General features: G+C 38.8%; 1 long non-coding RNA gene across 1 annotated transcript; it reads left to right on the top strand.

The window, feature by feature from the left end:
- Positions 1-5,244: 5,244 nt before the first annotated feature.
- Positions 5,245-9,034, top strand: LOC127533680 (uncharacterized). Its single transcript, XR_007941439.1, has 3 exons — positions 5,245-6,209; positions 6,359-6,517; positions 7,376-9,034. It is a non-coding gene; the product is annotated as an uncharacterized LOC127533680 (long non-coding RNA).
- The last annotated feature ends 295 nt before the right edge of the window (positions 9,035-9,329 follow it).

Here is a 9,329-nt window from a genome sequence, read left to right as displayed (position 1 = left end):
TTTCTGAAACATTTTAAGTATCGATGAGATAATTTCACTTTGTTCCACTGACTCACTTTTTTTTAACTTCATTTTATATCATTGCAAATTATGACTTATGGTTTTTATTTTGTGTTTAATTACAGTTCACAAATCATTACATTGTACCTAAAAATTCATCCAAAACCACCCACTCCTGAAATTTAAAGATTTGAAGTTAATCTGATAATATATTATTTATATCTTTAAAATAAAATTAATCAGCCTACAGGACTAACATTTGGCATTTGGGGTCAGTCTGATAAAATACTGTTTATAATATTTCAAAAAAACAAATAATCAGCTTAATGGGCTGACATTCTGGCAACATGGGACCCAAAAATTCATTTGTTCGGTGCTCTGGAGTGAACAACTTGCAGTCAGTAAAGTTATTTACATTTGGCCATGGGCATTAAACATTCTGTTTGTTTGTTTTTTGTTTTTTTGTTTGTTTTAAATATACCGGTCATGTATTTTTTTTCATGTCCTTAGGTAATGAGCTTTTATTCTGAATTCTGACAATGACAGGAAGCTTGTTTATATTGCATCCAGCACTTGAGCTGTGTTACGGCATCTCCGAATTGCCAGAGCAAACTTGTTATTCAGGTATTTTATGGCTGAAGTGAACACATATTAGTAATCTGTATGGTTAAATTCTCGCTTAAAATGATTTTTAAATTTAATGAAGTGTTGTAAAAACATCTAAACTTAAAAGTTCTTCAGCTTCGGTCTGCTTCACCTTTTATCGCGATATATACCAAATGCATCTTTTGCCGCATTTAACGGACGTTAGCTCATCGAGAAGGCAGTGCACCAGCGGAATTCACAGAGGAGACACATACTCACCCCCGTGAATGTGGTTCAACAGCTTTATTTTTCTCACTCGGGCATGGGGAACCTACATTTTCTTGTTCCAGGTAAGCTGCACTGTTATGTTGTCACTGCGTTATGCTGTTTGAACTAGTTTATAGAACACACTGTGTGAAGGCAGAACCTTGCTAGCTACATGTAGAGCAGACGATGTTAGCTTGAAGTGCCTCCATTTCGTAGTTCAGAGTTATTGTTGGACTTGTCACATGGAGTAAAGCAGAAACTAAAAAATAAAAAAATAAAAAAATCTGTTAAATGTTATATTCCTTACATGTTATTTCATTAGCTGGGTAGCAAACACTTCTAGACATTTCAAACTTGAGTCACGTGTTCTATTCTCTTTCAGTTAATGAATGTTAAGGTGTTTGAAGTAGCCACAGCCCACTTGGCACTTTCAGCCACATTGTTCTCCGAGAGCAAAGGTAAGAGTGATGGTAAATTCAATCCATTTGTTAAACCGATATTAATAATAAGCTGCTTTAGGCTTTGACAATGATTAAATCTAATGTCAGCTGTTTTCAAAGGGGACAAATCATGTTGACATGTAAACTGTGTGTTTATTCCACTGCTGTAAAAATACAGTTATTGAGACATTACCGACTCTACCATGGCCAGTATTCCACAGTTTCACCTTTGACATGCCTTTACAACAGATGTAAGTGTACATTTAGTACTTTTAATTCACTGAAGGTACATTTGTCAAGAGTACACTCCGAGGACAGAGTGGTGAGTGGACAGAGTTGTGATTTGACATTTGATTGGGCCTTTCATTGCCCTGTGTGTGATTTTAAGCAGCCGTTTGTTGAGAGGGACATGTTTGTTCATTTAAGAGGGCATTTAAGACGGAAGGAAATGGTACCGTGTCCGTTCAGGGCCTGCAAGTTTATGACAAATGTGTACTCTACGTATAATGCACACAAATGCAGAGAGCATCAAAATACGTCAGACTATGATGTAGCCGTTGTAGTGCAAAGTGTGACAAATACACCCCAGGATAGTGAGATTGAACCTGATCCAATACAGTTTGCAGATGAAAATCAAACTGACTCAATAGGAAGCAGTAGTACTGAGGGACTAGAAGAGCAGTTACAGCATAATCTTGCAGCCTTTTTCTTGAATATGCAAACCATTCTCCATGTTTCACAGAGAGCAACACAAGAGATCATTGAGCATATTGATCAGTTGTTTTCACTCTTGGAGCCTGTTGTCAAACAGTCTGTAATCAAGATACTGGAAAACCATGGCTGTACAGTCACTGACACACTTGTAGGTGAGCTTGTCCAGAGTGTCTCAGATAGTAATGTTTTACATAAATCAGTTACATCTGAAGGACCCCTGTGAACAGCTAAGAGAAGAAAATCATATTTTGAAGAGAACTTTCCATTTGTTAAACCAGTAGAGTATCTTATTGAGTCATCAGAATGTACATTTATGTATGTACCTATTCTCACATCTTTACAGCAGTTGTTGAAAAAAAAAAAAGATGTACTGGAGAAAGTCCAAGAAAACACTTCACAGCTGCCTGGACAGTATTTGTCACACTGTGATGGCTCTTACTACCAGGGAAATCCACTTCTCTCAGCTGAAGGCAAGAAATTATCAGTAATTCTCTATGTTGATGATTTTGAAATAGCAAATCCGCTTGGAACATCAAAAAAAAAAATACACAAAATCTGTGCGGTTTATTGGACATTAGCTAACCTACCAATAAAGTGCCGCTCAGCCCTCCACTCAACTCAGTTGGCTCTTTTGTGCAATACAAATGATGTACGCCAGTTTGGTTATGCAAAAGTCTTTGCACCTTTGTTGAGTGACCTAAAAACTCTTGAAGAAGTGGGTGTCTACATTGAAGCCTTTGGTGACTGTCTTAAAGACACTGTCTACTCTGTTGTGTCTGATAACCTTGCTGCCCATGGTCTAGCTGGTTTCAATGAGAGTTTCAGGTCCACACACTTCTGCAGATTTTGCCTTGCCACCCAGACAGAAATGCAAACATCAGATGCAACCTCTGGAAGTTTTGAAATAAGAACAAAGGATTTGCATGATTACTTTGTTCAAGAAGCAGAGAACAATGACAATAGAGAGTGTTGTGGTGTAAAACACAGTTGTGTTCTCTCTGACCATCTTTCATATTTCCATCCAGTCACAGGATTTCCACCTGATGTCTTGCATGACTTGTTTGAAGGTGTGGTTCCTTTTGAGTTGGCACTCTGTTTGAATGGTATGATGGCAAAGAAATATTTCAATTTGGAAGAGCTGAATAGGACAATACTATCCTTTCCTTATCAACATTCTGATAAGGTTGACCGCCCTCACCCAATTCCGCAAAACTTTGCCAGTCTAAGAACAATTGGTGGGAATGGGCACGAGAACCACACTTTGATCAGACTGCTGCCGGTTCTTATTGGTTCCCGAGTGCCAGAAGGGGACAAATTTTGGGAGGTGCTCATGGATTTAAAAGATATAGTTGAGCTTGCTGTGTCTCACGCATTCACTGATGAGACCATTCAGTACATGGCCGTTAAAATTTCAGATCACAGGCAGCTGCTTCAGGAAGTCTTCCCTTGCTTACAATTACGGCCAAAACATCATTACATTGAGCATTACCCTCATCTTATAAAATGCTTTGGTCCCCTGGTACATCTGTGGACAATGAGATTTGAGGGGAAGCCCAAGGTTTTCAAGAAGATTGTTCGTGACTACAAAACTCATAACTACAAAATGTGTTGAAAACAGTAGCAGAGACACCAAAACATGATGGCATTCTATTTGTCATCTCCAAGGTTTTTCAAGCCCCCAATACAGACCTCAAAATTGGAATCTGTCTATGTTGACTCATTGCCTGCTGATACACATGCATTAATATTGCGCATCACAGACAGCAACAGTGTGTACAGCACAAAACGGGTAACCATTGAAGGCACATCTTTTGTGGCTGGCATGTTTGTTTGCACTGGGACACATGCTGCCTTGCCTGAGTTTAAAGAGATCAGAAACATATTAATTATCAGAGATGACATCAGTTTTCTGTTGAAAAACTATGAAACCTGGTATATTGAGCATTTGCGGTCGTATGAGCTTAGAGCTCATTCAAGCCATACTGTGAAATCTGTGTCTCAACTAACTGATCAGAGTCCCCAGTTTGCTTATCAAGTTTCAGACAAGCTAATTCTTACAACTAAGCATTTCATTCCAGTGTCTGAGTAAAAGAGCAGCAGCCATCCTCAGTCTTTTTCCTAAAGACTTGAGGGGTGCTGAATAAATGTCTGCATCTTGCAGTATGTAAACCATGATGTATACTAAATTAAATACAGCCAGCAGCTTGTCGGTTCAGCTTAGAATAAAAATGAAAATGGGGAAACAACAATCTTGATTCTGTCCAAAGGTAAAAAAAAAAAAAAAAATCTGTTTACCAGCTGTTCTGAAGATGTATTTCTTTATGATGTAATCTGTGCAAAAATTGTAGTGTGAAAATAACATTGGTTTTAAGGGTATTTATGTGCTGGGCAGGTTCTTAGCTGGGAGCACTGCTTTTGTGGAGTCTGTGATAACAGGACTGAAGGAAGTTACTGAGTCTAGCCAAAAAAAATACTTGAGCACATAACACCTTGTGGCGACGGGCGTGGGAGAGCTCAGCTGCAGGGGAGAGAGGTGTGGAGGAGTGTGTGGAAGCAGCGTCAAGGTAATTGGCACAGGTGGTAGTAATCGGCTGACCTGATTATCTCTGCAGTAGCAGCCTGGAGCGGAGGATAAAAGTCGGGCGGACAGAGAAGAAGGGGGTTCGATGAGAGGAGCTGCTGAGAGACAGCGGAGACTGCGGTGAACTGAGAGACAGGGGAGGCTGCGTACCGGACGGCGGTGAGCTGAGAGGCAGTGGAGGCTGCGTACCGGACTGTGATGAACACTGAGTAGTTGAGTAATAAACAATATTCCCCGACAACCTGGGTGTGTGCGTGTATTGAGTGGACCCGCGGACAGCGAACCTGTCACACACCTCTAACATCACGACTGCTCAGTTTATTGTAAAGATTGTGTGTGGATTCAAAAGAAAAAAGATGTTTAAATCTGTGACCTTAAGAGGTGCTGGTAGACTGTTTTTTTTAACCTTTGGATGGCCCCTGGCCTCCAGTTTCCAGTCTATTGATAAGCTTAACTAATCTACTTTTGCTCTTAGATTTGCATATAGACATTTGCAAAAATGTTGTCTGCCTTCTGTATGCATTGTCTCCATGGTAACTTTGCACATCTTAGAAAGTTGAAAATTACTATGAAATGTACAACATGTGTGTTTAGTGATGATATGAGCAACAGGTCATTTAAGTTGTTCTTTGTGCTTGATGTTCCAGGTCTCCCTAACCGTGTAAATGGAAGCAACTGATGTCTTGAAATTAAGGGTTGTCCTAGATGACATAAATGCAGAGAGACTCATTTTGCCCTCTCGCCCTGAATCTGTAAATGCCCTCATATGAGGTTAAAACTAAGCTGAACTTGTCCTATGACTTTCGCCTTCAATTTCAAGACCCTGAATTTGACAATGCCCTGTGCAATTTAGTTGACATAGAAGACCTACCGTCCAGGGCAACTGTTAAGGTAGTCAGACTTATTCAGTCAGATCTGAGTTCAACCAGCACAGATGACACAATAATACTCTGACAATACAGATTCACCAGAGCATGCTTGCCAATGGCCAGAGACATTTGTTGTTCCAACATTTTCATATGAGGTTGAGTATGCACTGAGAAAGGGCAACTGTATATTTGTGAAAGAGGGGAAAACACTCAGGTTGTCCAGGGATCAAAAACACAACATACTAGATGTAATGGCTGCTGAAATATATAAGCATAAAGCATATCCTAGTAGTAAACAGATTGGCATGGCTGCAAAGGCTTTCATGAGCAAACACCCCTGTCTGAAAGAGACTGGTTCCGAAACAGGGTTGGAAGAATAGCCTGCGCTTCAAAATGGGCAACTACGGGACAAAGCTGAGCAGAGCTGGCATAAAGGATGTGGCTGTGAATGCAGGAAAACGCAGCAGGACCAATCCTGAGGGTGCATCATCCAGGGCCAACATCAAAAGACCTAAAAGAGGGGAAGTCAACTTCCTTCCCAATTATCCCACTGGAGAATCTAAAGACACACTGGAGACTATGAGGCTTGAGATGGTGGAGCAGTTCAAGAAGACACTGCCAGAAAGAGACATGATTCTCATCTATCTCCATATGCAGCACACCTTTGCACTCAGACGGGAAGAAGTAGTGAAATCGGCTCCGCCCATTGCCGAAATAAAAGACAGGTGGCCCGCACTCTTCTGTGAATCCCAAGTGAGTAAAAATGCATACATTTTGACAAGAGATGCTGACTGACAAATATGATTTATCATACATGACTTGAAAAAAGAGCTTGTGTTATTTAATATGGTATGTCTATTTCTCTTACAATGTCTTGTATGGTGTTTTTGTTTTTCATGCAGGTCTACAGTGAATTCAACAGAATTGCCAATCACAATCTACCATATTCCTTTTTTGCTGCAATTGACAAATGTACACCTCAGCTGTTGAAACTTTACAAAAAGAAGACTGGAAAATTTGGTGAGAAGATGGAACAACTCCTGATGGCGTATGAAGAACAGGTAAAAGTATGTGTAATGCATGACATTGATGTTCAATGTGAATAGCAGACCGTAAAATCCTCCTATGCATGCCTTTGGACAACAGGACAAGAGCAACATCACTGCAGCTAGAATAGCAGCCCTGGTTGGTCTTCCACTGTACTTAAAGGAGGACTCTTCAGAGATCTTCAAGACTTGCAATCTATTTTGTTTTCTCCAGTTCTCCCATCCATTGATCAATATCCTCATCTAAGTTTATTTTGTAAGAAGAAAAGTTCAGTCGCTTTCTACTGTATGTCCACTTGTTGCTGCCTCAAGCAGCAGCAGGAAAAGTGTTATTGGATGGTAAGCAATGTATTGCTGTGGACATGTTCAGCTGCAAACTTACTTTAAACACCTACAACAAAATCACTATCATTCAAAGAGTATATTTAATTTTATATCAGACCAAAAACCATTATTGTATAAAGAAACAATTACTTTCCAAATCAACTCTAGTTTTACCATACAGAGCATGGGACTTACTGGTCTACTGCCATGTTGATTGGTTTGTTGGTTTGTGTTATTAGCTTTGGTGTTCTGATGGTTAGTGTGGATTTACCTCAGTTAAACAAACAAATTAACTGGGAGGCAGCAGTAGACCAGCACCTCCTGTTTTCTGTGAGATTAAATTAACGTTTTGATTTCCTGTTGGAAGCGTCCCAAATTAAAGCAGAGACAATATTATAAACTGAATTTTTCTTCTTTTGGATGGTTCACCTACGCAGAGTAATACATCTGTTGTTGGATATTGCTTTACTTACCTGTAAAAGTCTTTGTACTAGCTTAATGATTAGCACACTTGCGCTCACACACAATGTACATGTATTCTCTTTTCAGGAGGACTTCGGGGCAGTTCAGGAGGGAGCAGTGGCTCTGGTGGCAAAAGTGGATAACGAGGAGGTGCCTGCAGGTGTTCCTTTTGAAACTCGCCATGTGTCCATCATTCTCGAGGATCAGGTTGTAATGTCTCACAAATCTTGGCCAGATTCTCTGGTGATTCTTTTTGGACTGATCTATGCTCTCAATTTGAGCTACCCAGAGAAGCTAAGTGGCTTCTTTGAGTTCATCCAGGTTGTCCTCTTAAAATTGATGATGGAAGAAAGCAGCTCAAACCTAAGTTACAGGCCTTAAGAAATGAGCTGGAGTAAGGTGGAGCTAATGCTCCTTGTCATTGAAGGTCAGCAGTCTGATATCATGTGTTAGGTCAAATGTTTTGGCTTGTTTTGTTTGATTACATGTTGCTATTATTTTCTGTGAGAGGAAGACCCTTGTATATAGTTCATAGTCTTGGATATATGAAGAATTAACTGAAATATTGACTGACTTTATTGTAATGGCTATGCGATCAAAAAATTGGATTATAGTGGGACTTAATGGGACATTTTTCTCCTTAATGAATCAAGAGTAAATTTAGTTGTGAATTTAATGTGATGCTACACAAAAACAAATAATTCATCAAAGTCAGTATTTTGGCTAATCGTTGATATATCAAGGACTAGTTAAAAATCCTGTAGCCCCTCCAATATGTTTGATAATTATTGACCAGTAGTTTTGAGCAGGGCTGAAGTTATTGCAAAAAAACCACAAAACAAGTCGTGTTATTTTTCACAAAAGTTTTTGGAGATGAACATTTTTGTCCACTAAAATGATGTCTGAGGGTAAAGGGGAGTTTGCTCAGTTGAGCTACAAATAAAAAAAAAAAAAGTAATTTTTTTTCCCTGTCCTGTAGTGCTGTTTAGACATCTACAGTATATTCTTTTTGTAATTCACAGACCTTGTTGGGAGCAGTTTCATGCAGATTCCAGTTTGAGCAGAGATTACTGCAAAAAGAGTTGTTTCTACATTAAGCTCGTCGCAACAAGGTCTGTAGATCATTTTGAGTAACCAGGTCATGATCTCTGGAAAGAGACAATAGACAGTGCTGCTTGATTTTTTTTTTATTTTTTTTTGTGAAAATGTATTGTGACTCTTAGCACAATAAGTTGAGTGCTACATACACTCATTATTTTGGAGATAAAGCAGGCATTTTTTGAAATGGAAATTAAGTTTGAATTTGTATGTTATTGTGACTGAATTTTTGAATGTGAAGAAAAAGTGGAGTGGAATATGCATTCAGTTCAATAAACAGTTTGAGTTGTGCCAGATGTGTATTGTTTGTACTGTGTTAATACAACTTAAATGGTTCAAGGCAATCGGTTTCCTCAAATGGATTGAGTAACTAAAAGTTGTCACAACTAGAATGTAATGATTAGTGGACACAAACTGAGTGAATTCAGCTTGAATAGTAGCATTTGCTTGATTCAAATTTCCTTTAATTTACATTTTCACATTCTAAATGAGTTTAAATAAATGCTGCGTATGAGTGTGAAGTACTTAATAGTGTTAAGTTCAGCTGACTTAATGGAATAGTTGATATTAAGTTATTTATCCAAGTGACTTTATAGTAAATACTTGAGTTATGTACACTTAAATAGCTTAAGTTCAAAAAGTATTATATTTGAGAATAAACTTAAATGGTTCAAGGCAATCGGTTTCCTAAAACCATCTGAGTTCAACTTACTCACCAGGTTTTACAGTGTACCTATATCTTGTGAACTGGTTAAATTAAACTGACAAACCATTAAACAGACATGGCTCCCTTCATTAATTTGAATAGTATCTGGTATTAGTGAATTTGTAGAAAAATACTATGTGAAATATCAAGATCAAGTGTGGTACCAGTCAACTAGTACAGCTGATGACGCTTAAAATATACGGACATGCTTAGTGATATTACACATCTGAAGCTGAC

The sequence above is a fragment of the Acanthochromis polyacanthus genome, chromosome 4 (genome assembly GCF_021347895.1).
Source record: "Acanthochromis polyacanthus isolate Apoly-LR-REF ecotype Palm Island chromosome 4, KAUST_Apoly_ChrSc, whole genome shotgun sequence".
Lineage (NCBI taxonomy): Eukaryota > Metazoa > Chordata > Actinopteri > Pomacentridae > Acanthochromis > Acanthochromis polyacanthus.
Note: the sequence above shows the minus strand (reverse complement) of the source record. Positions and strands in the feature narration are given on the sequence as shown.